The sequence below is a fragment of the Lissotriton vulgaris genome, chromosome 6 (genome assembly GCF_964263255.1).
Source record: "Lissotriton vulgaris chromosome 6, aLisVul1.2, whole genome shotgun sequence".
Classification (NCBI taxonomy): domain Eukaryota; kingdom Metazoa; phylum Chordata; class Amphibia; order Caudata; family Salamandridae; genus Lissotriton; species Lissotriton vulgaris.
The window spans coordinates 453,125,288-453,152,629 of record NC_141694.1 but is presented as its reverse complement, the minus strand read 5'-3'; positions in this window follow the sequence as shown (position 1 = coordinate 453,152,629).

The following is a 27,342-nucleotide window of genomic DNA, read 5'->3' as shown; positions in this document are numbered from 1 at the left end:
CACACCATGGCGCAGGATTTGCTCTGCCGCTGCATGACAAAAGTGAAGCAACACCGGCGTAAATTAGGCGCAAGGGGCTTGTAAATCTGCCCCTTATTCTTTTTCAAAACAATATATGTTTTGTACCTTTGACAAATAAATCATTGCTGTTTTAACAGTTTCATTAAGTCACACATTGAAATGTTTCTAAATCGTTTTGGAAATGTGCAATTAAATTATATTTGTAAACTGCAGTTGGCGCACTCAGTTGCTTTTGTTAGTTACTCTCTGTGATTTAAAATACGTGACTGAAAGGGAACGACCAGATAAATTCGTAAGTAAATATAGTAATGTGTTCAACTAATTATAACTGATTGATCACACATTATAAGTTGATTAATGGGGTTATGTTCTCTTTTTTCTACCTGTTTTTTTGCACTTCAACAGGAATCAACATTAACACAACTGTTAAAGTAGACGATGGCCATGAGTACACGGTTTATATTAGGTAAGATCTGCCTACAAAGTAATAAAAATTCAATTCATAAATAAACAGACCTAACAAGCATGTAATAGCCTCGCCTATAACAGAAGAGGACTGGGTAAGGTTTCTTAAAAAAACACTATTCATCGAAATAGAATTGAGTACCAACGGTGAGGGCCACAAAGAGCCCACTGAAATACCAACTGAAACGGATCAGGTGATAAATTTCACAATCAGTGAGGTAGCAAACTTAATAAAGAGACAAAGGGATGGAGCTCCGGGTCCCAATGGTATCCCTTTTGCCCTCTACAAAGAGGACCCCCTATTATGGGCCACCTATCTGACAAAGGTTTTCAATGAAATTATCCATACCGGGCAAATACCACAATCCTGGAGAGGATCTCTTATAACGCCCGTGTTTAAAAAAGGTAATTGGCAACTACCGGAGAATTATCGTCTGATCACCCTGCAAGATACGGATGCCAAGTTATTCGCAGGTCTCTTACTATCAATTTTGACTGATTGGGTCCAGGAAAAAACAATACTACCCCCAAACCAAACCGGCTTCATTAAGGGCTTAGGCACCACAACCAATTTGTTAATTTTATCAGTTTTAATGGATAAGTCACTTTGTTCTAAACAGTCACTTTACTTTTGTTTTGTCGATTTCAGATCGGCCTTTGATTTAGTAAATAGGTCCCTCCTATGGAAAAAACTCGAGAGCTACGGAATCCCAGGCTCACTACTGACTCTTATTAAGCTATTATATTCTGATAACTGGGTCAAGGTGAGGATAGGTGATGGCCGAGCTTTGTCCAAAAAAATACTGGTGACTCGTGGCCTTAAGCAGGGATGCGTGCTTGCGCCTTTACTTTTTAACTTATTTGTGGCCGATCTTACCATCTCATTAAACGAGGTAAACTCACATCCACCTAGGTTAGCCGGAGAACAAATGTCTAACTTGCTATATGCAGACGACGTGGTATTGCTGAGCCACACAAAAGTGGGCCTGCAAAGACTGATCGATCGTACACTTAAATATGCAAAAAACAACCAAATGACAATAAATGAGACAAAAACAAAAATAATGGTTGTGACAGGAAGAAAAAGACAAAAGATGAAATGGTTGTTGGGCCAAACACAACTAGAGCAAGTGGAGAGTTATCGATATCTCGGTGTCCTCTTCAATGAGACCGGAAGTTTTGTACCACAAAGGGAAGATATAGTAAGGAAGGCGAATAGCTTGATTGCGGCATTTAGAACCCTACAAAAGAATCTATCTGCACTGTCATATGGACCGCTGTTAAAAATCATAGCTGCCAAATTATTACCATCCTTAACATATGGCGCTGAAGTGCTAAATGGGAAGGATGCTGTGCTTATCAACAATGCTGTGGCAAAAACTTATAAAATATTATTCTCCCTACCATGTAATGCCTCACAAGCGCAAATAAGGATGGAATTCGGTACGAACAATCAGCTATATGTCCGGCAAGGCCAAACTTTAAAAGTTTGGAATAGAGTAAAAAATGATCAGGACAATCAATTGTCTATAGCTTTGTGGAGAGAGGTTAAAGATAACCAGAAACTGCAAGCGTGGAAATACCTAAACAATGCAAAAGAAGAATTTGGAATATCAGCAATCTGGGAAAACACAATAACGCAGGAAAGCTTTAAAAAAACAATCAACAAGCTGGTTACTCACCTATCGCTGCTAAAAGACAAAGCTCTATTAGTAAAACGAAAGCACTCATGGCCAATCATAAACGGCTACAAAAAAAAACAAAGCCAAACTTACCTTCATACTGCATGGTCAGTTCAAAATAAGCGAACATTTATAGGAGCACGCTTTGGTCTATGGCCAGGTTTGTGCCATCTTCCACCCTGGAAGTCAAACGAGGGCCATACATTATGTAGACTTTGCAAGGGGGGCAAAGAAGACATTGTGCACTTGGTATGTCTGTGCCCTACCATAGACTCAGAAAGGAGACTAATCCTCAGGAGGTTGTTTAATGCACGAGATATAAGAACCTGTAGACAAGCAATAATGGCGTGCTTAAGCCCGAATGACCTACCAATGAATGTTGCTTTTGTAAAAATTTTAAATGTGATTGCCAAATGTCTTAAGGAAAATTTTATCTAGTCATATTTATTTTTTTACTATTTTCTTTTTAATGACATTTACTATTTGCACGATGTTTTAAATGTGTATTGATGCTGATATTTTCATTAAGGTCACGTTTTTGTAAGATTTTAATTAATCAAACAAATAAACTTAACTTAAACTTAACTTAAATTCATAAATTGTTAAAACCACAATTATAAAATAAATAAGAACAATAGTATACGAAATATACATTTAGAAAAATCTCAAGAGTCAATGGATGTCATATGTTTGGTAGAAATTCCAAGGGGCATATTATCAAGGGGGTTTATCTCCGCTTCTTTGGCTTTAAAAGCCAAGAAAGCGGAGATAAAATGATCTCCCTATTACCTAGCTGTTGCTAACACCAGTTAGCGACAGCTAGTAGGAGATAGGGACCATCTTGGGCCCCACTTTGCATGTCAGTGATTTATCACTAATGACATGCAAAGTGGGTGTGCCAAGATGTTAGCTAACATCGCTATCTCCTATTACCAACTTTTGGAGATATTCGCGCTAAGCGCGAATATCTCAAAAAGCTAACACCTGCCCTGAGCAGTTCTTAGCCATGTTATCCAATGGGAGGTGGATAACATGGCTAAGAGCATTCGCTCGGTAATGCATGAATATCGCTGACTTTTCAGCGATATTCATGCATTGCGGCCAATTTTTATCGCATTTGCGATAAACCTTGGTAATACCAAGGTTTATTTGCGATAAAAATAGCCACAGCTCAGCGGTAAATTTTTGTCTCTAACCAAGCAATAGCGATAATTATCGCTATTGCTTGGTAATATGCCCCCTAGTTCGCTAAATTACGCGCAAATTACAGAGATATAAACGAAGCCATCGTTTTATAGGACAAACTTTGATATCACTTGAAAGATAATGCGCAGCTTTGCGAGAACCATTTCTATGTAAATCGGACGAGTATTCTGCTAAAAAATGAATCCGCTGCTCTAAGCTATCTTTTCATACAATTTGCGGCTTAAGGTATACGAAATTTACATTTACATTTCAAAGTATACAAAATATACATCTAGAAAAATCTCAAGAGTCAATGGATGTCACGTGTTTGGTAGAAATTCCAAGGGGCATATTATCAAGGGGGTTTATCTCCGCTTCTTTGGCTTTAAAAGCCAAGAAAGCGGAGATAAAATGATCTCCCTATTACCTAGCTGTTGCTAACACCAGTTAGCGACAGCTAGTAGGAGATAGGGACTATCTTGGGCCCCACTTTGCATGTCAGTGATATTTATCACTAATGACATGCAAAGTGGGCGTGCCAAGATGTTAGCTAACATCGCTATCTCCTATTACCAACTTTTGGAGATATTCGCGCTAAGGGCGAATATCTCAAAAAGCTAACACCTGCCCTGAGCAGTTCTTAGCCATGTTATCCAATGGGAGGTGGATAACATGGCTAAGAGCATTAGCTCGGTTATGCATGAATATCGCTGACTTTTCAGCGATATTCATACATTGTGGCCAATTTTTATCGCATTTGCGATAAACCTTGGTAAGACCAAGGTTTATTTGTGATAAAAATCGCCGCAGCTCAGCAGTAAATTTTTGTCTCTAACCAAGCATTAGCGATAATTATCACTATTGCTTGGTAATATGCCCCCTAGTTCGCTAAATTATGCGCAAATTACAGAGATATAAACGAAGCCATCGTTTTATAGGACAAACTTTGATATCACTTGAAAGATAATGCACAGCTTTGCGAGAACCATTCCTATGTAAATCGGACGACAATTCTGCTAAAAAATGAATCCGCTGCTCTAAGCTATCGTTTCGTACAATTTGCGGCTTAAGGTGTTAGTGAAACCTGAAGATACTGGCAAATAAAACCAATTGACACATTTCTAAACACCTTCATGTGCACACAGTGAAGTTATAAACTTCAGCAGCAGGTTAAAGACAGAACATTAGGGCCATGGGTGCCATCCTTGACTGGCAACTCAGACACTATTTTTGTGCCCATCTACAATGCGACTCGAAGATATTTATTTTCCGTGACAGATGGAATTAATTATTGCAGTGGAAAATGCACTTTCGGTAAGAATATCATAAACCCTTCTTCGTGGTTTATAATTAGGCATAATGTGAATCCTATGTACTGGCAGTCAATGCGTTAACTGAAGCGAGCTGCGAGGGGCAGAATAATGAAATCATTGCACCCCCTGTCCCTTTCCAATCACAATAAAAAGGCATGATGAAAACACGTGTCGGGGGTAGAACTATACCGTCATCCCTTGAACATAGGGGTGCTCCCCGATTCCGACAGCCCACATTGAAAATAAGAAGCTGTCCCTCACCAACAGCTTTCACTTCATGAATGAGTAAGAACATCTTCCTGATGTCAAAATGCAATAAATGGTTGGTGACTTCAATTACGTTCATAAAATATTTACATATATTTATATGAGCCCCAATGAAAAGGGTATCACTCTTTCATTACCCCCAGGTCCCTTATGTCCTCGTCCCATTCATTAACATAGTGGAGATAACCATCTCCGACAGAAAAAAGAGCAGTGGCGTACTGGGACCCTAATACTGCCCCTCCCACCGGGAATACATAATCCTGTCTGTTCTTTTTTTTTGTCTGTCGACAGAATGGACGTGGTGTGCTGTTTTGCTGCTCCTGTTGGGCTGGAGTTGCGTTCCTTTCTTCTGCCCCCCCCGCCGGGCTGCCTGACTGTGTGGGCGGGGGGGTTTTCCTGGTCTAACCCCTGGCCTGCCGGGCTTGCTAGGGGTCATGACGATGTTGGCCTGTGTGCTGCTTAGACTCCGGGACCTTTGCGGCTGGTGCGCCTCCCGAAATGGTGCTTCCGGGTCGCGGACACGTCTCCGGCTGCTGGGCGTGTTGGGAGGCGTGCCACTTTTCCTGAGTGCCGTGAAAAACAAACCTTCCTGCTCTTGGGGTGGGGGCCTTGCTGCTGGTGGTGTCCGGCCCCTGCCCCGGGTGAGTCCCGCATATCGTTTTTTTGCATATTTGCCTCACCTCGCAGTAGGGCACTGGGCACCCTTGCCACGCTATTGTTCAATGGCGCTGTATTCCTGGACATTCTATATGGCTGGCGGCGTTTGACAGTCCTCCAGACTCCAGAGGGGATTTTTGTTACAACTGATATGTGTGTTGGTCTGCAGTGTCTCCAGTTTCTGTACATGCAGGACCACCTCAGCCTTTACTCACTAGGGATACGTCATGGCTCTGTGCTGCTACTTCCTGTCTGTTTCTTTGGGAAACACTTATCACAACGCAACTATTACAATGACCTACCATTACAACAAAACTATTACAACGCTACATCCATTACAACGCATGCTATTACAACGCATGCCATTACATCCCAGATGCTATTACAACGCATACCATTACAACGTAAGTATGGGTAAGTATTTTATTTAATTATTATTATTTATGTTATTTTATTTTAATTAATTAAATTAATATTATTTTATTTTATTTTAAATAATTAAATTAATATTTAAAACTATTAATAATTATTTTTAAAAAATTAATTAAAATTATTTTGATTAAGTAATTTAAACCCCTACACTATCCAACACTTACCCTACAATTACACCCCCCTGGAGTTATTTATGTTATTTTATTTTAATTAATTAAATTAATATTATTTTATTTTAAATAATTAAATTAATATTTAAAATGATTAATAATTATTTAAAAAAAATAATTAAAAATATTTTAATTAAGTAATTTAAACCCCTACACTATCCAACACTTACCCTACAATTACACCCCCTGGAGTTAGAATTGTAATTTTAACCCCTACACTATCCAACACTTACCCTACAATTACACCCCCCTGGAGTTATTTATGTTATTTTATTTTAATTAATTAAATTAATATTATTTTATTTTATTTTAAATAATTAAATTAATATTTAAAATGATTAATAAATATTTTAAAAAAAAATTACAAATATTTTAATTAAGTAATTTAAACCCCTACACTATCCAACACTTACCCTACAATTACACCCCCCTGGACTTAGAATTGTAATTTTAACCCCTACACTATCCAACACTTACCCTACTATTACACCCCCCTGGAGTTAGAATACTAATTTAACCCCTACACTATCCAACACTTACCCTACTATTACACCCCCCTGGAGTTAGAATAGTAATTTTAACCCCTACACTATCCGACACTTACCCTACTATTACACCCCCCTGGAGCTAGAATAGTAATTTTAGCCCCTACAGTATCCAACACTTACCCTACTATTACACACCACTGGAGTTAGAATAGTAATTTTAACCCCTACACTATCCAACACTTACCCGACTATTACACCCCCCTGGAGTTAGAATTGTAATTGTAACCCCTTAATTAAAATTAAGATTATTAATAAAATTAATAAAATGTTTTAAAAAATAATAATAATATTTAATTAATATAAATAAAATTAAATTAAATACTTACCCATACTTACGTTGTAATGGTATGCGTTGTAATTGCATCTGGAATGTAATGGCATGCGTTGTAATAGCATGTGTTGAAATGGATGTAGCGATGTAATAGTTTCGTTGTAATGGTAGGTCGTTGTGATTGTTATGTTATGTTATGTTATGTTATGTTACAACTACTCTAGAGTATCCTGGTGCGACATTGTATGCGTTGTAACGTCATACATCCGTTTCTTTTCCAGGGTCTGACGGGTTGGCCTTCTGGACGATCCTGGTTGGCGGCTCCTGGGGATTGCAGGGTTTGAACCCGGGACCTCATACTTCCGTAGCATGCACTCTTCCACTGAGCTACATCCCATCCGGAGCGCTCGCGGCTTGCCCATATGCTGGAGCTGTGAGGGTGGTTCGCTCTTCGCGGCGCGCATTTATTTCGTGGTTGGGACCTCAGTGACGGCTCCCTCGGTGCAGTGGCGCCGGATTGCAACATTCACTGCTGACTATGCTGTTACTTATTCCCACGCTGCAGGACTGCTTCGGGGGTTTTGGGGTCCGTGGCTCCTTGCTCCGCCTTCTGTCCGGCTGCTGGTTGTCGGCGTCCTTTTACTGCTGTGGGGGTTTGTGCCTTCAGCGCTGTGGCTCTCCTTCTGGCTGCTGCCTCTGCGTGTGTTGGTTTCTTCGGGGAGTGGATGCTGCCTTGCCAGTTACTTGCTGGTTTTGTTACTGGGGGACTGGGTTGGGTCTGGCGTCAGCTCGGTATCCTGTGTTTCTGTGCAGCTCGCATGTTCTCCCTGCATGCATGTCTTTGTCCTTGTACACCGGGACTGGTGCTCACGTGGGGCGCTACGGTGCCTTCGGGTCACGTTCGCGCTCTATGCCTGTTCCTCCTCTAAGTTGGCTGCTGCACTGTCGGTGTTTGCATGGTCTCAGTGGGGTGGTTTGCTCGGGTCGTTTTCCCTGTGTCCGCCTACTCTGTACTGGTCCCAGTGTATGGGGGGGTTCCCCTTTCCCCTGGTGCATGCGTTGGTTCTGTTTGTGTGTGCGCTGCTCCTTTTTGAACCGGGCTGGGCTTCTTGACTGGCCTTCTGCTGAGGGGCTCCTGCCTGGTGGTGTTATCTGGTGCCTCCTGTGGGTGGGGTGTGCGTTCTGCCACTGCCTCTTGGCTGTTGGTTGCTGGGCACCTCCGTCTTTTTGGGTCACTTCCTGCTCGTCCTGCGCTGCTGGTGGCTGCTTTCCCCCTATGCTCCTCTTGTTTGCTTCCCAGCCCTCTCTCTCTCTCTCTCTCTCTCTCTCTCTCCTGCTGGGCCGGGGGGTGTGCCTGGTGCCCGGTGGTGTGTGGCTCGGTCCTGGTTCCTGGCCCGGTGGCACCTCTGTTGTTTGTGTTGTGCCAGTCCGCCCACTCATGATCTGTTTTTAGCGGGTTGGCCATGGCCTGGTTGGGTGGCGATATCTCCTGGTGTTGCCGGGGGTTGTGCCTGGGGCCTCCTGCTTGGTCTGCTTGCGCTCTGCTGCTGATCTGCTCCCTCGCTTCTGCCCTCATGTGTTGGTCCGCTGGGCTTGGGTTCATGCCTGTTTGACCTTTTCCTTGTAACTTGGCTCCTGCCCTCCTGGTTGTTCCGGGTGGCTGGGCTAGGGTGCTGGGGTGTGCGGTTATGCCGGTATTTTGGTTCACCGTGTGGGCTGTCTTTTTGGTCTTGTCTCTTCTGTGGGGGCCTGGTCGCGGGCTACCTTGGCGGCCACTGCTCCCGGGCTGCCTCGGGCTGCCGGGGCTGGCGCTGCGCCTCCGCTGCCGCTTGCTGCAGGTCTGTGCTGACTTGTCCCCTTGCCACCTTTCCCTCCTGGGCTTCTGTGTCTTGCTCTGCTGGGTGTCTCTGGGCTTTGTTGCTCATCGCCTCTTTGCCTCTGCGGAGTGTGGCCTCCCTGTGTGGTGTGCCAGGGGATTCACGGTCCTCTCTTGGCCGTCCGCTTGCTTGTGCTTGCCTTTTCTTGCACTCTTGGTCCTGCCGGAATCTGCCAGTTTTGGGCTGTTTCTGCACGGTCCTTCTCCTTGGGTGTTGTTGGTGCTGTGATCTGCCCTGGAGTGGGCTGGGCTCCTGAGTTGGCTCTTTCTTCCCAGGGGTCCTTGCCTGTGTGGCTGGCTCTGTTCCTCTGATGGCTTCCACTCCGCTGATTGGATACCCTGCTTGGCTGTGCCGTGGGTTCTTGCAGCCTCTCTTTGGGGTTGCTTATTCTGTCCGCTGGTATGCGGTGTCCCTTTCATTTCTGGGGTCTGGCCTCCGTGGGGTTCCGGTGTTGGCCTGTGCTGGGGGGCTTCTTTCCTTGTTGCTGCCTCCTCTTGCTGCTATTGTGTTCTCCTTGCAACTTTCTGGGGCTTCTGGTTTGTGATTTGTGTTTGAAATCATTGCACCCCCTGTCCCTTTCCAATCACAATAAAAAGGCATGATGAAAACACGTGTCGGGGGTAGAACTATACTATCATCCCTTGAACATAGGGGTGCTCCCCGATTCCGACAGCCCACATTGAAAATAAGAAGCTGTCCCTCACCGACAGCTTTCACTTCATGAATGAATAAGAACATCTTCCTGATGTCAAAATGCAATATATGGTTGGTGACTTCAATTACGTTCATAAAATATTTTCATATATTTATATGAGCCCCAATGAAAAGGGTATCACGCTCACATTACCCCCAGGTCCCTTATGTCCTCGTCCCATTCATTAACATAGTGGAAATAACCATCTCCGACAGAAAAAAAGAGCAGTGGCGTACTGGGACCCTAATACTGCCCCTCCCACGGGGAATACATAATCCCGCCTGTTCTTTTTTTTGTCTGTCGACAGAATGGACGTGGTGTGCTGTTTTGCTGCTCCTGTTGGGCTGGAGTCGCGTTCCTTTCTTCTGCCCCCCCCCCCCCGCCTGGCTGCCTGACTGTGTGGGCGGGGGGTTTTCATGGTCTAACCCCTGGCCTGCCGGGCTTGCTAGGGGTCATGACGATGTTGGCCTGTGTGCTGCTTAGACTCCGGGACCTTTGCGGCTGGTGCGACTCCCGAAATGGTGCTTCTGGGTCACGGACACGTCTCCGGCTGCTGGGCGTGTTGGGAGGCGTGCCACTTTTCCTGAGTGCCGTGAAAAACAAACCTTCCTGCTCTTGGGGTGGGGGCCTTGCTGCTGGTGGTGTCCGGCCCCTGCCCCGGGTGAGTCCCGCATATCGTTTTTTTGCATATTTGCCTTACCTCGCAGTAGGGCACTGGGCACCCTTGCCACGCTATTGTTCAATGGCGCTGTATTCCTGGACATTCTATATGGCTGGCGGCGTTTGACAGTCCTCCAGACTCCGGAGGGGATTTTTGTTACAACTGATATGTGTGTTGGTCTGCAGTGTCTCCAGTTTCTGTACATGCAGGACCACCTCAGCCTTTACTCAGTAGGGATACGTCATGGCTCTGTGCTGCTACTTCCTGTCTGTTTCTTTGGTAAACACTTATCACAACGCAACTATTACAATGACCTACCATTACAACAAAACTATTACAACGCTACATCCATTACAACGCATGCTATTACAACGCATGCCATTACATCCCAGATGCTATTACAACGCATACCATTACAACGTAAGTATGGGTAAGTATTTTATTTAATTATTATTATTTATGTTATTTTATTTTAATTAATTAAATTAATATTATTTTATTTTAAATAATTAAATTAATATTTAAAACTATTAATAATTATTTTTAAAAAATTAATTTAAATTATTTTGATTAAGTAATTTAAACCCCTACACTATCCAACACTTACCCTACAATTACACCCCCCTGGAGTTATTTATGTTATTTTATTTTAATTAATTAAATTAATATTATTTTATTTTAAATAATTAAATTAATATTTAAAATGATTAATAATTATTTTAAAAAAAATAATTAAAAATATTTTAATTAAGTAATTTAAACCCCTACACTATCCAACACTTACCCTACAATTACACCCCCCTGGAGTTAGAATTGTAATTTTAACCCCTACACTATCCAACACTTACCCTACAATTACACTCCCCTGGAGTTATTTATGTTATTTTATTTTGATTAATTAAATTAATAATATTTTATTTTATTTTAAATAATTAAATTAATATTTAAAATGATTAATAATTATTTTTTTAAAAAAAATTAAAAATATTTTAATTAAGTAATTTAAACCCCTACACTATCCAACACTTACCCTACAATTACACCCCCCTGGAGTTAGAATTGTAATTTTAACCCCTACACTATCCAACACTTACCCTACTATTACACCCCCCTGGAGTTAGAATACTAATTTAACCCCTACACTATCCAACACTTACCCTACTATTACACCCCCCTGGAGTTAGAATAGTAATTTTAACCCCTACACTATCCGACACTTTCCCTACTATTACACCCCCCTGGAGCTAGAATAGTAATTTTAGCCCCTACACTATCCAACACTTACCCTACTATTACAAACCCCTGGAGTTAGAATAGTAATTTTAACCCCTACACTATCCAACACTTACCCGACTATTACACCCCCCTGGAGTTAGAATTGTAATTGTAACCCCTTTATTAAAATTAAGATTATTAATAAAATTAATAAAATGTTTTAAAAAATAATAATAATATTTAATTAATATAAATAAAATTAAATTAAATACTTACCCATACTTACGTTGTAATGGTATGCGTTGTAATTGCATCTGGAATGTAATGGCATGCGTTGTAATAGCATGTGTTGAACTGGATGTAGCGATGTAATATTTTCGTTGTAATGGTAGGTCGTTGTGATTGTTATGTTATGTTATGTTATGTTATGTTATGTTACAACTACTCTAGAGTATCCTGGTGCGACATTGTATGCGTTGTAACGTCATACATCCGTTTCTTTTCCAGGGTCTGACGGGTTGGCCTTCTGGACGATCCTGGTTGGCGGCTCCTGGGGATTGCAGGGTTTGAACCCGGGACCTCATACTTCCGTAGCATGCACTCTTCCACTGAGCTACATCCCATCCGGAGCGCTCGCGGCTTGCCCAAATGCTGGAGCTGTGAGGGTGGTTCGCTCTTCGCGGCGCGCATTTATTTCGTGGTTGGGACCTCAGTGACGGTTCCCTCGGTGCAGTGGCGCCGGATTGCAACATTCACTGCTGACTATGCTGTTACTTATTCCCACGCTGCAGGACTGCTTCGGGGGTTTTGGGGTCCGTGGCTCCTTGCTCCGCCTTCTGTCCGGCTGCTGGTTGTCGGCATCCTTTTACTGCTGTGGGGGTTTGTGCCTTCAGCGCTGTGGCTCTCCTTCTGGCTGCTGCCTCTGCGTGTGTTGGTTTCTTCGGGGAGTGGATGCTGCCTTGCCAGTTACTTGCTGGTTTTGTTACTGGGGGACTGGGTTGGGTCTGGCGTCAGCTCGGTATCCTGTGTTTCTGTGCAGCTCGCATGTTCTCCCTGCAGGCATGTCTTTGTCCTTGTACACCGGGACTGGTGCTCATGTGGGGCGCTACGGTGCCTTCGGGTCGCGTTCGCGCTCTATGCCTGTTCCTCCTCTAAGTTGGCTGCTGCACTGTCGGTGTTTGCATGGTCTCAGTGGGGTGGTTTGCTCGGGTCGTTTTCCCTGTGTCCGCCTACTCTGTACTGGTCCCAGTGTATGGGGGGGTTCCCCTTTCCCCTGGTGCATGCGTTGGTTCTGTTTGTGTGTGCGCTGCTCCTTTTTGAGCCGGGCTGGGCTTCTTGACTGGCCTTCTGCTGAGGGGCTCCTGCCTGGTGGTGTTATCTGGTGCCTCCTGTGGGTGGGGTGTGCGTTCTGCCACTGCCTCTTGGCTGTTGGTTGCTGGGCACCTCCGTCTTTTTGGGTCACTTCCTGCTCATCCTGCGCTGCTGGTGGCTGCTTTCCCCCTATGCTCCTCTTGTTTGCTTCCCAGCCCTCTCTCTCTCTCTCTCTCTCTCTCTCTCTCCTGCTGGGCCGGGGGGTGTGCCTGGTGCCCGGTGGTGTGTGGCTCGGTCCTGGTTCCTGGCCCGGTGGCACCTCTGTTGTTTGTGTTGTGCCAGTCCGCCCACTCATGATCTGTTTTTAGCGGGTTGGCCATGGCCTGGTTGGGTGGCGATATCTCCTGGTGTTGCCGGGGGTTGTGCCTGGGGTCTCCTGCTTGGGCTGCTTGCGCTCTGCACTGATCTGCTCCCTCGCTTCTGCCCTCGTGTGTTGGTCCACTGGGCTTGGGTTCACGCCTGTTTGACCTTTTCCTTGTAACTTGGCTCCTGCCCTCCTGGTTGTTCCGGGTGGCTGGGCTAGGGTGCTGGGGTGTGCGGTTATGCCGGTATTTTGGTTCACCGTGTGGGCTGTCTTTTTGGTCTTGTCTCTTCTGTGGGGGCCTGGTCACGGGCTACCTTGGCGGCCACTGCTCCCGGGCTGCCTCGGGCTGCCGGGGCTGGCGCTGCGCCTCCGCTGCCGCTTGCTGCAGGTCTGTGCTGACTTGTCCCCTTGCCGCCTTTCCCTCCTGGGCTTCTGTGTCTTGCTCTGCTGGGCGTCTCTGGGCTTTGTTGCTCATCGCCTCTTTGCCTCTGCGGAGTGTGGCGTCCCTGTGTGGTGTGCCAGGGGATTCACAGTCCTCTCTTGGCCGTCCGCTTGCTTGTGCTTGCCTTTTCTTGCACTCTTGGTCCTGCCGGAATCTGCCAGTTTTGGGCTGTTTCTGCACGGTTCTTCTCCTTGGGTGTTGTTGGTGCTGTGATCTGCCCTGGAGTGGGCTGGGCTCCTGAGTTGGCTCTTTCTTCCCAGGGGTCCTTGCCTGTGTGGCTGGCTCTGTTCCTCTGATGGCTTCCACTCCGCTGATTGGATACCCTGCTTGGCTGTGCCGTGGGTTCTTGCAGCCTCTCTTTGGGGTTGCTTATTCTGTCCGCTGGTATGCGGTGTCCCTTTCATTTCTGGGGTCTGGCCTCCGTGGGGTTCCGGTGTTGGCATGTGCTGGGGGGCTTCTTTCCTTGTTGCTGCCTCCTCTTGCTGCTATTGTGTTCTCCTTGCAACTTTCTGGGGCTTCTGGTTTGTGATTTGTGTTTGAAATCATTGCACCCCCTGTCCCTTTCCAATCACAATAAAAAGGCATGATGAAAACACGTTTCGGGGGTAGAACTATACTATCATCCCTTGAACATAGGGGTGCTCCCCGATTCCGACAGCCCACATTGAAAATAAGAAGCTGTCCCTCACCGACAGCTTTCACTTCATGAATGAATAAGAACATCTTCCTGATGTCAAAATGCAATATATGGTTGGTGACTTCAATTACGTTCATAAAATATTTTCATATATTTATATGAGCCCCAATGAAAAGGGTATCACGCTCACATTACCCCCAGGTCCCTTATGTCCTCGTCCCATTCATTAACATAGTGGAAATAACCATCTCGGACAGAAAAAAGGAGCAGTGGCGTACTGGGACCCTAATACTGCCCCTCCCACGGGGAATACATAATCCCGCCTGTTCTTTTTTTTGTCTGTCGACAGAATGGACGTGGTGTGCTGTTTTGCTGCTCCTGTTGGGCTGGAGTCGCGTTCCTTTCTTCTGCCCCCCCCGCCCGGCTGCCTGACTGTGTGGGCGGGGGGTTTTCATGGTCTAACCCCTGGCCTGCCGGGCTTGCTAGGGGTCATGACGATGTTGGCCTGTGTGCTGCTTAGACTCCGGGACCTTTGCGACTGGTGCGACTCCCGAAATGGTGCTTCCGGGTGGCGGACACGTCTCCGGCTGCTGGGCGTGTTGAGAGGCATGCCACTTTTCCTGAGTGCTGTGAAAAACAAACCTTCCTGCTCTTGGGGTGGGGGCCTTGCTGCTGGTGGTGTCCGGCCCCTGCCCCGGGTGAGTCCCGCATATCGTTTTTTTGCATATTAGCCTCCCCTCGCAGTAGGGCACTGGACACCCTTGCCACGCTTTTGTTCAATGGTGCTGGATTCCTGGACATTCTATATGGCTGGCGGCGTTTGACAGTCCGCCAGACTCCGAAGGGGATTTTTGTTACAACTGATATGTGTGTTGGTCTGCAGTGTCTCCAGTTTCCGTACATGCAGGACAACCTCAGCCTTTACTCACTGGGGATACGTCATGGCTCTGTGCTGCTCCTTCCTGTCTGTTACTTTGGGAAACACTTATCACAACGCAACTATTACAATGACCTACCATTACAACAAAACTATTACAATGCTACATCCATTACAACGCATGCTATTACAACACATGCTATTACATCCCAGATGCTATTACAACGCATACCATTACAACGTAAGTATTTTAATTAATTATTATTATTTATGTTATTTTATTTTAATTAATTAAATTTATATTATTTTATTTTATTTTAAATAATTAAATTAATATTTAAAATTAATTATTTTTTAAAAAAATTAAAATTATTTTAATTAAGTAATTTAAACCCCTATACTATCCAACACTTACCCTACAATTACACCCCCCTGGAGTTAGAATTGTAATTTTAACCCCTACACTATCCAACACTTACCCTACTATTACACCCCCCTGGAGTTAGAATACTAATTTAACCCCTACACTATCCAACACTTACCCTACTATTACACCCCCCTGGAGTTAGAATAGTAATTTTAACCCCTACACTATCCGACACTTACCCTACTATTACAGCCCCCTGGAGTTAGAATAGTAATTTTAGCCCCTACACTATCCAACACTTACCCTACTATTACACCCCCCTGGAGTTAGAATTGTAATTGTAACCCCTTAATTAAAATTAAGATTATTAATAAAATTAATAAAATGTTTTAAAAAATAATAATAATATTTAAATAATATAAATAAAATTAAATTAAATACTTACCCATACTTACCTTGTAATGGTATGCGTTGTAATAGCATCTGGAATGTAATGGCATGCGTTCTAATAGCATGCGTTGTAATGGATGTAGCGATGTAATAGTTTCGTTGTAATGGTAGGTCGTTGCGATTGTTATGTTATGTTATGTTACAACTACTCTAGAGTATCCTGGTGCGACATTGTATGCGTTGTAACGTCATACATCCGTTTCTTTTCCAGGGTCTGACGGGTTGGCCTTCTGGACGATCCTGGTTGGGCGGCTCCTGGGGATGCCAGGGTTTGAACCCGGGACCTCATACTTCCGTAGCATGCACTCTTCCACTGAGGTACATCCCATGCGGAGCGCTCGCGGCTTGCCCATATGCTGGAGCTGTGAGGGTGGTTCGCTCTTCGCGGCGCACGTTTATTTCGTGGTTGGGACCTCAGTGACGGCTCCCTCGGTGTAGTGGCGCCGGCTTGCAACATTCACTGCTGACTATGCTGTTTCTTAGTCCCACGCTGCAGGACGCTGCAGGACTACTTGGGGGTTTTGGGGTCCGTGGCTCCTTGCTCCGCCTTCTGTCTGGCTGCTGGTTGTCGGCGTCCTTTTTCTGCTGTGGGGGTTTGTGCCTTCAGCGCTGTGGCTCTCCTTCTGGCTGCTGCCTCTGCGTTTGTTGGTTTCTTCGGGGAGTGGATGCTGCCTTGCCAGTTACTTGCTGGTTTTGTTACAGGGGGAACGGGTTGGGTCTGGCGTCAGCTCGGTATCCTGTGTTTCTGTGCAGCTTGCGTGTTCTCCCTGCATGCATGTCTTTGTCCTTGTACACCGGGACTGGTGCTCACGTGGGGCGCTACGGTGCCTTCGGGTCGCGTTCGCGCTCTATGCCTGTTCCTCCCGTAAGTTGGCTGCTGCACTGTCGGTGTTTGCGTGGTCTCAGTGGGGTGGTTTGCTCGGGTCGTTTTCCCTGTGTCCGCCCACTCTGTACTGGTCCCAGTGTATGGTGGGGTTCCCCTTTCCCCTAGTGCATGCGTTGGTTCTGTTTGTGTGTGCGCTGCTCCTTTTTGAGGCGGGCTGGGCTTCTTGACTGGCCTTCTGCTGCGTGCTCCTGCCTGGTGGTGTTATCTGGTGCCTCCTGTGGGTGGGGTGTGGTTTCTGCCACTGCCTCTTGGCTGTTGGTTGCTGGGCACCTCCGTCTTTTTGGGTCACTTCCTGCTCATCCTGCGCTGCTGGTGGCTGCTTTCCCCCTATGCTCCTCTTGTTTGCTTCCCAGCCCTCTCTCTCTCCTGCTGGGCCGGGTGCCCGGTGGTGTGTGGCTCGGTCCTGGTTACTGGCCCGGTGGCACCTCTGTTGTTTGTGTTGTGCCGGTCCGCCCATTCATGATCTGTTTTTAGCGGCTTGGCCATGGCCTGGTTGGGTGGCGATATCTCCTGGTGTTGCCTGGGGCCTCCTGCTTGGGCTGCTTGCGCTCTGCTGCTGATCTGCTCCCTCGCTTCTGCCCTCGTCTGCTGGGCTTGGGTTCATGCCTGTTTGACCTTTTCCTTGTAACTTGGCTCCTGCCCTCCTGGTTGTTCCGGGTGGCTGGGCTGGGGTGCTGGGGTGTGCGGTGATGCCTGTATTTTGGTTCACCGTGTGGGCTGTCTTTTTGGTCTGGTCTCTTCTGTGGGGGCCTGGTCGCAGGCTACCTTGGCGGCCTCTGCTCCCGGGCTGCCTCGGGCTGCCGCTGCGCCTCCGCTGCCGCTTGCTGCAGGTCTGTGCCGACTTGTCCCCTTGCCTCTTTTCCCTCCTGTGCTTCTGTGTTGTGCTCTGCTGGGTGTCTCTGGGCTTTGTTGCTCATCGCCTCTTTGCCTCTGCGGAGTGTGGCCTCCCTGTGTTGTGTGCCTGGGGTTCACGGTCCTCTCTTGGCCGTCCGCTTGCTTGTGCTTGCCTTTTCTTGCACTCTTGGTCCTGCCGGAATCTGCCAGTTTTGGGCTGTTTCTGCACGGTCCTTCTCCTTGGGTGTTGCTGGTGCTGTGATCTGCCCTGGAGTGGGCTGGGCTCCTGGGTTGGCTCTTTCTTCCCAGGGGTCCTTGCCTGTGTGGCTGGCTCTGTTCCTCTTTTGGCTTCCGCTCCGCTGATTGGATACCCTGCTTGGCTGTGCCGTGGGTTCTTGCAGCCTCTCTTTGGGGTTGCTTATTCTGTCCGCTGGTATGCGGTGTCCCCTTCATTTCTGGGGTCTGGCCTCCCTGGAGTTCCGGTGTTGGCATGCGCTGGGGGGCTTCTTTCCTTGTTGCTGCCTCCTCTTGCTGCTATTGTGTTCTCCTTGCAACTTTCTGGGGCTTCTGGTTTGTGTTCCGGGCCCTCCTGTGTGCTTGGGTTGCTTTGTGGCGGGATGGCTGTGTGCTGTCTTCTGCTTCTTGCCTCTTCCGTGCTGGGTACTGTTGTTTTTGGTTGCTCCTGGCTCTGGCAATGGCTGTTCCTGGCTTCTGGGGTTTTCCTTGGTGAGGCCTTGTTTTCCCCTGCTTCTGCAGCGCCTCTGCTCGTTTTCTGGGCTTGCCTGTGGCTTCTTTCGGTGGGCCCTGATCGCCCTTCCTGTTTCCACCGGTGGTCCTGCTCTCACCTGGTCTCTATGGTTCTGCTTGGTCGGGCCTGGTTTCTTCCTGGTTGGGGTTGCCTGGCTTTCGGCTTCTCGGGCTGGTGGAGTTGGGCCCGGATCTCCCTTTCTTTTGCATCCCCCTGGGATGTGTTTCCAGTGGCGGTTCGCATTTTGGCTCTCTAGCGTTCGGGCCTCTTCTGTTTGGGGCCTAGCTCTCTTTCGCTTTTCCTGTGTCCTTGGCTAGGCGCTGGTTGTCCCCTCTTTTGGTCTGCTGGGGATTCCGGTTTCTGCTGGTTTTGGGTATTTGTTGGGTGCCTTTTCTTTAGGGGTGCATCCCTGCCTGTGCTCTCTCTGTGTGTCCTGGCAGAGTGCTCTCTTGATTTCGGGCCGTGTCCTGCTGAGTCCTTCTGGGCCTTCTCCTGCCTGCGGTTCTCTTCCCGAGCTTCGTTTGCCTCTGGTTGAGTGTCCTTGTTTCTGCCTGATTCCTGGGGTTCCGTTGAGTACTGTTGGGCTTCGGTTTCCCCGTTGCTCCTGTCTGCTCTCTTTTTTCTCCTGGGATGCGGGTCCCTTGTCCGGTCCTGTGTGGGCCCTGGGGTTCGGTGCGTCTAGATTGGCGTGTCCTGGGTTGCCTCCTGTTGCTCCTGGTCTGTGGGCTACCTTCTGATTCGGTGGCTTGGCCCTCTGCCTTCTATGCTTCCTCCGGTTTCTGCTTTTGCGATTCCCTGTTTTTGTTCTTTCTTCCGTCCTGGGTGCAGGGTGTCTCGTTAGGTCATATGGTATTGCACTGATAGACCATTAGTTTCTCTTTTGTTGTGATATATTGTAAGTGGGGGTTCGATACTACTAGGTCTTAAAAAATTATTTTCCCCTAAGACCCTTGTTTAAACGTTGTTTTTGTCTCGTTAGGTCACCCTGCCCTTTTCTTTGGCCTGGGCTCTGCGTGGGATTCTTCCTGGGGCTGGTTGGGCCTGAGAGTTCTCCTGCCTTGGCGGGTTGCTGGGCTCCAGTACTGGCTTTCTGGTTCCTTGTACCTTTGTTGCCCTCGTGTTTTGCTGTCTTTTAGCTCCTCTTCGGCGTTGGCTGGGGTTGGACCTGGTGGGCCCTCTGTGTTGCAGTTCCGGTTCGGTTCCGGGTTGCTTCCTCTGCTCTGCCTGTTCTGGGTTTTTTGGCCTCCTTATTAGGTTGGCATTTTTTCTTCCCTGTGGGGGCTTTTTGCCTCCTGGGGTTTTGAGTCTCTTTCTCCCTCCCTGTCCTATTTGGTCTGGTTGGGGCCTGGCTCCTGTTCTGCTCCCATGCTTGGGGCTGTGCCCTGTTGCCTGGCCTGGGTTTTCTTTCTTTGGCCTTCTCAGGGTCGGTCAGGGTTTGCTCTGGGTCTGTGCGGCTGCCGGGTCCTGTATGCCTTCCTGGAGGTTCTGGGCTGGGAAGGATTGTCCGTCCTTGGACGTGTCAGTTTTGCCTTGTTACCCTGGCTCCTGTTTCTCTGGTTGGCTGCCTCCTTTTTGTGGTCCTGGCCTTCTGTTTTTCTTGGTTGTCTCCGTTTTTTTGTTTTGGCACTGCGGTCCTGTTCCGGGGTGCTAGCCGGTTGCTGCCTGCGGTCTTCCCTTCTCAGTGCTCCCTTGGGTTGCTGCTTTTGTTGTGATTTCCTGGATGTGCTTGTGGTTTCGCAAGGCCGGTTTTCTGCTTTGTTATTCTCCACTATGTTAATGAATGGGACGAGGACATAAGGGACCTGGGGGTAATGCTCTATTATTTACAGATAATCTTCATTACTCCGGGTCCTGTTGTCCTCGTCCCATTCATACGACCCTCCCTCCCTCCCGGGCGGCCGGCCTTCTTGTCTGGGCTTGGTTGTACAGAGGGGATGCTGGGTAAGTACTGCTTATGTACTCCTGGTGGGAGGGCCAGCATTAGGGTCCCAGCATGCCGCTGCTCTTTTTTTCTGTCGGGAGATGGTTATGTCCACTATGTTAATGAATGGGACGAGGACAACAGGACCCGGAGTAATGAAGATTACCGGTAAGTAATAGAGTATTTCCCTAACTCCTGTGACTCCTAATGTGTTGCAATGTGGATATTGGATGTTACAAACACATAATGGCATATTAATGAGGGCTTACAATCAAGGCTGCACCACGGAATGTGGTACATGTACGACTCAAACTTATGTCATATTTTTGAAGCTATGCAAAGCCACTGTAAGTGGCTTTAAAATAAAATAGCTGTGTTGCATTACTCTGCACAGGGGAGTTGCAGGGGTAGTCCCATGCATATCCTATGGCTTTTGTGGGATTCGTAGATTTACCAAACCTGGTAAATCTTTGAACGTGTCTAAAAGGTATGGATCCCAAGGTAAGGCATAATGAGGCAAAATATCTTTATTTCTCCTCAGTTTATAGTCTTTTCATATGTGCTGTATTTTGCAGCACACATAGAAAGAGGAAAAAACATCTTTGGATTGTTTTTGTGAAGGAAGGTTGCCCTTTCACATGGAATCTTTGAAGAGAGACCGTATGAAGTCCTAAGGGAAAAGTGAAGCTATAGCCAAGTGACGAGAGATAAAGGTAATAATCAGAAGTTTAGTTGTATGGATGGGAAAAATTATGTTTTCTACAGGTGTAATTACTCAGTAATCACAAATAATGGTATGTTAGTCTCGTTGGATCAGTCATGCCGAGGCGTTTTGGATGCGTTGTAGTTGTTTGATGAGCTTGGTTGGGGCTCCCACGTAGACTGTGTTTCCGTAGTCGAGTCTGCTGCTGACAAGGGCCTGGATGACTGTCTTTCTTGTTTCTGTCGGGACCCATCTGTAGATCTTGCGGAGCATGCGGAGGGTGTTGAAGCAGGAGGAGACAGCGTTGACTTGCGTGGTCATTGAAAGCGTTGAGTCGAGGATGATTCCCAAGTTGCGTGAGTGGTCAGTGGGTATCGGGGCTGCCCCCAGTGCCGTCGACCACCAGGAGTCGTCCCAGGCTGAAGGGTTTAGAGCCGAGGATGAGGACCTCCGTCTTGTCCGAGTTCAGCCTCAGACGGTTGGCCTTCATCCAGCAGGCAATGGCCTTCTTTCTTCTTGGAGGTTGGCTTTGGCGGTGATGTGGTCGTTGGTGAGGGAGAGGATCAGCTGAGTGTTGTTGGGTAGGAGAATATGTTGAGGTCGTGCTGTCGGGCTACGTGTGCGAGCGGGAACATGTAAATGTTGAACAGTGTCGGGCTGAGGGAGGATCCCTGGGGTACGCTGCAGATGATCTTGGAGGCTTTGGAACGGAATGTGGGGAGGCGGGCGCTCCGGGTTCAGCCGGAGAGGAATGAGGTGGTCCAGTCCAGAGTCTTGTCTTGGATCCCTGCGGCGTGGAGGCGTGCGCGTAGTGTGCGGTGGCAGATGGTGTCGGAGAAGGCAAAGAGGTCTAGGAGGATGAGTGCTGCGGTCTTGTTGTTGTCCAGCAGGGTCCTGAGTTCATCTGTGGCAGCGATGAGGGCAGTCTCGGTGCTGTGGTTGCTGCGGAACCCTGACTGTGAAACTTCCAGGATTCTGTTTTCTTCAAGGTATAGGGTTAGCTGTCTGTGACGGTTTTCTCGATGACCTTGGCTGGGAAGGGGGGCAGAGAGATGGGCCAGAAGTTCTTAAGGTCTCTTGGTTCTGCCTTAGGTTTTTTGAGTAGGGTGTTGATCTCGGCGTGTTTCCAGATCTCTGGGAAGGTTGCGGTCTCGAGGGAGAGCTTGATGACGTTGTGCAGGTGGGATGCGATGGAGCTGCTTGCTCTGTTGAAGACGTGGTGCGGGAATGGGTCTGACGGAGAGCCAGAGTGGATTGTACGCCTGGTCTTGATGGTGTCATCATTGCTCACGCTGGCCCAGGCTAGCAGGGAGTCATGGTAAATGGTGTGCGGAGGGTCTGTTGTGTTGCTGTCTGTTGGGGCTGTCTGGGTATTGAAGCTGTCGTGGATGTCTGCTATCTTGGGGTGGAAGAAGGTGGCGAGGGAGTCGTACCGGGCTTGCGACGGCGGAATGTAGTTGTTGGAGCTGGGGTTGGAGAGTTCCTTCTCGATGTTGAAGAGCTCCTTGCTATTGTGTGCATTGTTGTCGAGGTGGTCTTTGAAGGAGGTCCTCTTGGCCAGCCTGATGAGGTGGTGATTGTTGCGGATGGTGTCCTTGTGTGCTGCTTGGCTGTCCGGAGTTTGTTCACTGTTCCATTTCCTCTCTAGTTTCTGGCAGGCCTGCTTGGAGACTAGGAGTTTTGGGGTGAACCAGCTGGCCCTCTTGCTGCTGTCTCTGTGGGAGGGTTTCTTCAGCGAGCGAGGGTGTTGGCGCAGTCCTCAACCCAGCATCTGAGGCTGTGTGCAGCGTCGTCAGTGTTGGAGGGTTCAGTGGGTAGGCTGGTTTGAGTGTAGTTGGTCTTCAGTGATTTTGCTCCAGCAGCGGCGGGGGATCTGTTGGGTGCGGTGGTGTGTGGTGGGCTTCTGGAAGGCAAAATTAATGCAGCAGCGGTCCATCCAGAGGAGTTCGGTGGTGTGGCTGATGGAGACGTGCGGGCTTGAGGAGAAGACGGGTTCGAGCGTGTGGCCGGCGGAGTGGGTGGGCATTGTGATGAGTTGCTTCAGTCCGAGGTTGGCAAGGTTATCGATCAGGGTTGTGGAGTTGTTGTCCTTGTTGTGTTGATCAAGTCGGCGATGGAGTCGCTGAACTGGTGGCGGAGTCTGGGGGGTCGGTAGACGAGGGGGCCTGTGCTGGTGGAGTTAGGGTCTGTGTGGCTCTGGAAATGCATGTGTTTGGCGGTGCTGAGCGTGTTGTCTGCGCTAGTTGAGACCCTGATGCTGTTCTTGTGGGCGATGGCTATTCCTCCTCTGATTCTGTTGGTGCAGTCTCTGCGGGTGATCGTGTAGCCGTCTGGGATGGGTATGGCGATGTCGGGTGTGGAGGAGCCATTAAACCAGGTCTTTGTCAGGAAGGTGACGTCCGGGGTTGTTGTGTGGCAGAGCTCGACGGCATGCTTGCGTGCGGAGTGGGTGTTCAGTAGTATGCATCGGAGGTGGTTGGTGTCTTTCTTGGCGGGTGGTTCGTCGGCTCTGAGGCTGGTGTAGCTGCAGTTCCGGCAGGCGCAGGGGCCATGTGTGTTTCGGGGCGGCTTATAGCAGGTGTGGCTCCGTCCGGAGTTGAGAGCGTGCAGAGTGCTGGCGTCGTAGTGGCGGCGGTCATCGTGGCTGGTGCGGGGGACAGGGGTTCTGGTGCTGGGTGTGGTCCAGCGGCTGGTATATATGGGGAGGTGGGAGGGAGGTGCAGCTGGGAGGTGGGAGGTGGGGGCAGCAAATGGGCAGTCGGCTGTCAGGGGGCGTGCCCGCTGGGGACTCAGCGGCAAGGGCGATGAGGGACAACAAAGGTAACAGAAGGAAGAAAGGGCACAAAAATCGAGGGAATAACGAGTGGCACAGAAGGCAAAAGGGCACAAAAACGAGTGGAACAGAAGGCAAAAGGGGCACAGAAACAAGGGAAAAACGAGTGGCACGGAGGGCACAAGGGCACGAAAAAACAAGTGGAACAGAGGGCAGAAGGGCACAAAAATGAGTGGAACAGAAGACAAAAGGGGCACAAAAACAAGGGAAACCCAAGTGGCACAGAAGGCAGAAGGGCACAAAAAACGAGTGGAACAGAAGGCAAAAGTTGCACAAAAATGAGGGAAAAACAAGTGGCACAGAGGGCAGAAGGGCACAAAAAACGAGTGGAACAGAAGGCAAAAGGGGTACAAAAATGAAAGAAAAACGAGTGGCACAGAAGGCAAAAGGGCACAGAAATACCGGAAAAATGAGTGGCCCAGACGCAAAATACAGAGCACAGAAATACAGTGGCAGCTAAGAACAGAAGGCAGAACAGGCAGAAAGGCACAGGGGTAGCGAGGGGAACAGAAGGGAACAGAAGGGAAAACCGAGCAGAGACACAGGGGCAGCGAGGGGTACAGAAGGAAAACCAGGCAGAGGGAGCACGGGGACAGCGAGGGGAACAGAGGGAATTAAAAAGGGCACGAACCACGTACAGGCAACGGGTAAAGACAGACAACAGCAGTGACAGGCAGAAAAATGAAAATACAGGCAATACAAAAAAAGCAATAAAGCAGAGAATGAACAAACCTACCTACGGCCTACCACTGGCCACCAGGGATGAGGCGCAGGTGGTAGCCTGTGGGTGGTGGAGGGCCTCGAACTTCCTCAACAGCGGCAGCTGGGGCAGGGAGACACAGGCGATGCATTGGCCATGCTGGGCATGTCAAACCCCTTTCAAACCGACCTTCTTGAAAATATAAATGTTTTAGTTTTGGGAGAGGGCTGCATTTCATATTGTGTGTTTGGAGCAGAGACTCTGCTGTGACAAGTAACATATTCTCATTTTATCTACTTTGATTGATGTTGAAATTTAGGGCCTTTCACAGCTGGCTGGCTGTTCTTCCCTACACCCGCTCCTCAAATTTCAATCCTCATTGAAAAAGGGATGTGTCCTGTCCTGTCCGAGAGATGTTACTGTTATTTCACAATCCAAACAAAAGAAGGGGACCGAGGAGCTAATTATGGTCCAGTGTTCAAGCTCCTCATGCCTAGCAATTACAACAAAAGAACACTGAGGCATATTATCAAGGGGGATTATCTCTGCTTTTTTGGCTTTAAAAGCCAAGAAAGAGGAGATAAAATTATCTCCCTATTACCTAGCTGTTGCTAACACCAGTTAGCGACAGCTAGTAGGAGATAGCGACCATCTTGGGCCCCGCTTTGCATGTCAGTGATATTTATCACTAATGACATGCAAAGTGGGCGTGCCAAGATGTTAGCGACTGAAAACAGTCGCTAACATCTCTATCTCCTATTACCAACTTTTGGAGATATTTGCGCCAAGCGCAATTATCTCCAAAAGCTAACACCTGCCCCTGAGCAGTTCTTAGCCATGTTATCCAATGGTAGGTGGATAACATGGCTAAGAGCATTAGCTCAGTAATGAATGAATATCGCTGACTTTTCAGCGATATTCATGCATTTCGGCCGATTTTTATTGCTTAGGAGATAAACCTTGATAATAGCAAGGTTCCTAAGCGATAAAAATCGCCGCAGCTCGGCGATAAAAATATTGCCGCTAAGCCAACATAGCGATAATTATCGCTAGTTGTTGGTAATATTCCCCATTGTTCCTATGGTCGGGTGCAAATACTCACCCAGGCCTATCAAATGAAAGAAAGATAAAGGGAGAGGCAGAACCCTAGGTATTGTGAGTGAACCCACTGGTAGAGTGGGCAGAACAAGTCCTTTTACTTGTTACCCTCACACACCCCGGAGGATATCGTGCTTGATTATCGGGCAGGTGCTCCACGTTGGGCCGGCGCTGCAATTCCCAACGAGTCCCCCGAAGGGTCATTTTGTCGGAGATCTTTTATGGACTGATGGATTATGCATGTGGGTGTGTTCATTTAATTTCATTTGATAGGCCTGGGTGACTATTTGCACCTGACCATAGGAACAGTGTTCTTTTGTTGTAATTACTAGTATTTCACATACTATGGATGCTCAACTGCCTCTTCATATCTTTCTTTCATATATGGGTATTGGTATGATGCCTTGTGATGCTTCGCAAACATTTCTTGTAGAGAATAAGAGGTTGATTTTTAACTTGGCAGGTGGTCCACAATCTATCAGCGAGCTAAAAATCATTGCTTTACTATCTTGACCAATCACCTTCCAATATTTTTAGAGGTCTGCGGGCCCTTCAAAGACATCTGAGTTTTTACCATGGAGACTCCTATGAAGGCACTGAAAGTTTTCTGAAAGAACCGTAGATGTAAGTTTTTCATATCGGAACCACTCGGGGCATCACTTAAAGAAACAAGATAGTCTACATGACTCTAAATAGAGCAGACAGACTATTAGTTTGGTGGGCAGGGTACTCTGCCACATTTGTTTTCTCTTTTCTTCGCTTGCACTTGTCTAATAATAGATTCTTATGTTATCTTAAAGTGTATTCTTTTTTTCACTAGTATCAGTGCTCCTTGTGTGGGGTTATACTGAATGACCTGGAAAATCAATTTTTTGTATGTAAATTGTTAGACTTGGAATACTTGGTGTGTTCCACCCAGCCTTTGCACCCGGTTTAGCTGGACTTAGGAATCTGCACATTGTACCACTGCTTACTAGTGCTGCTTACTAGTGCTAATCTGCATGTGCCCTCTTCTTAAAACATAGTAGAATTGGCTGATACCCAATTTGCATATTTAATTAACTTTTAGTACGTACCTGAGCCCAGGGCTTGTACATTCGATGCCACTAGTGGGCCTGCAGCACTCATTGTGCCACACACTTAAGTAGCCCTTTAAACATGTCTCAGGTATGCCAGTGCAGCGTCTCTTCACAGTTTAAAGCTACCATTTGTACCTGGAAAATAAACCTGTGCCAGACCTAAACACTCCTTTTTAATATATATGTCACCCCTAGTTTAGGCACTGAACATCCCAGAAGTCAGGTTGCAGTGTATTTAAAAAAGTAGGACATGCATTTTTAAGTTTTACATGTCCTGGTAGTGAGAAAATCCTAAATACATTTTCACTACTTCAAGGCCTACATTTCTCGTTGGATACGACTGGAGTTACCCTAATACATTTGAAAAGCTGTAACTTCCAAACGTTAATAGGCAAGCATTTCATCTTTGGTTTCTCCGGAATTGTGATGAAAAATCCACTATTACGATGAAGTTGGATTTTACACTACAATTTTAAAAATTTCACTTTTAGGAATTTGGCATTTTCCTGCATTAGCCATTTAATGCCCGCAGACTGTTTCTGGATCACATGAATGGGTATAGCTGAAATTTGCTCTTTGCGTTTTTCTTCTAGGCAGCCACACACAATAGAGTGCTTAGTTGTTCCTGAATGGG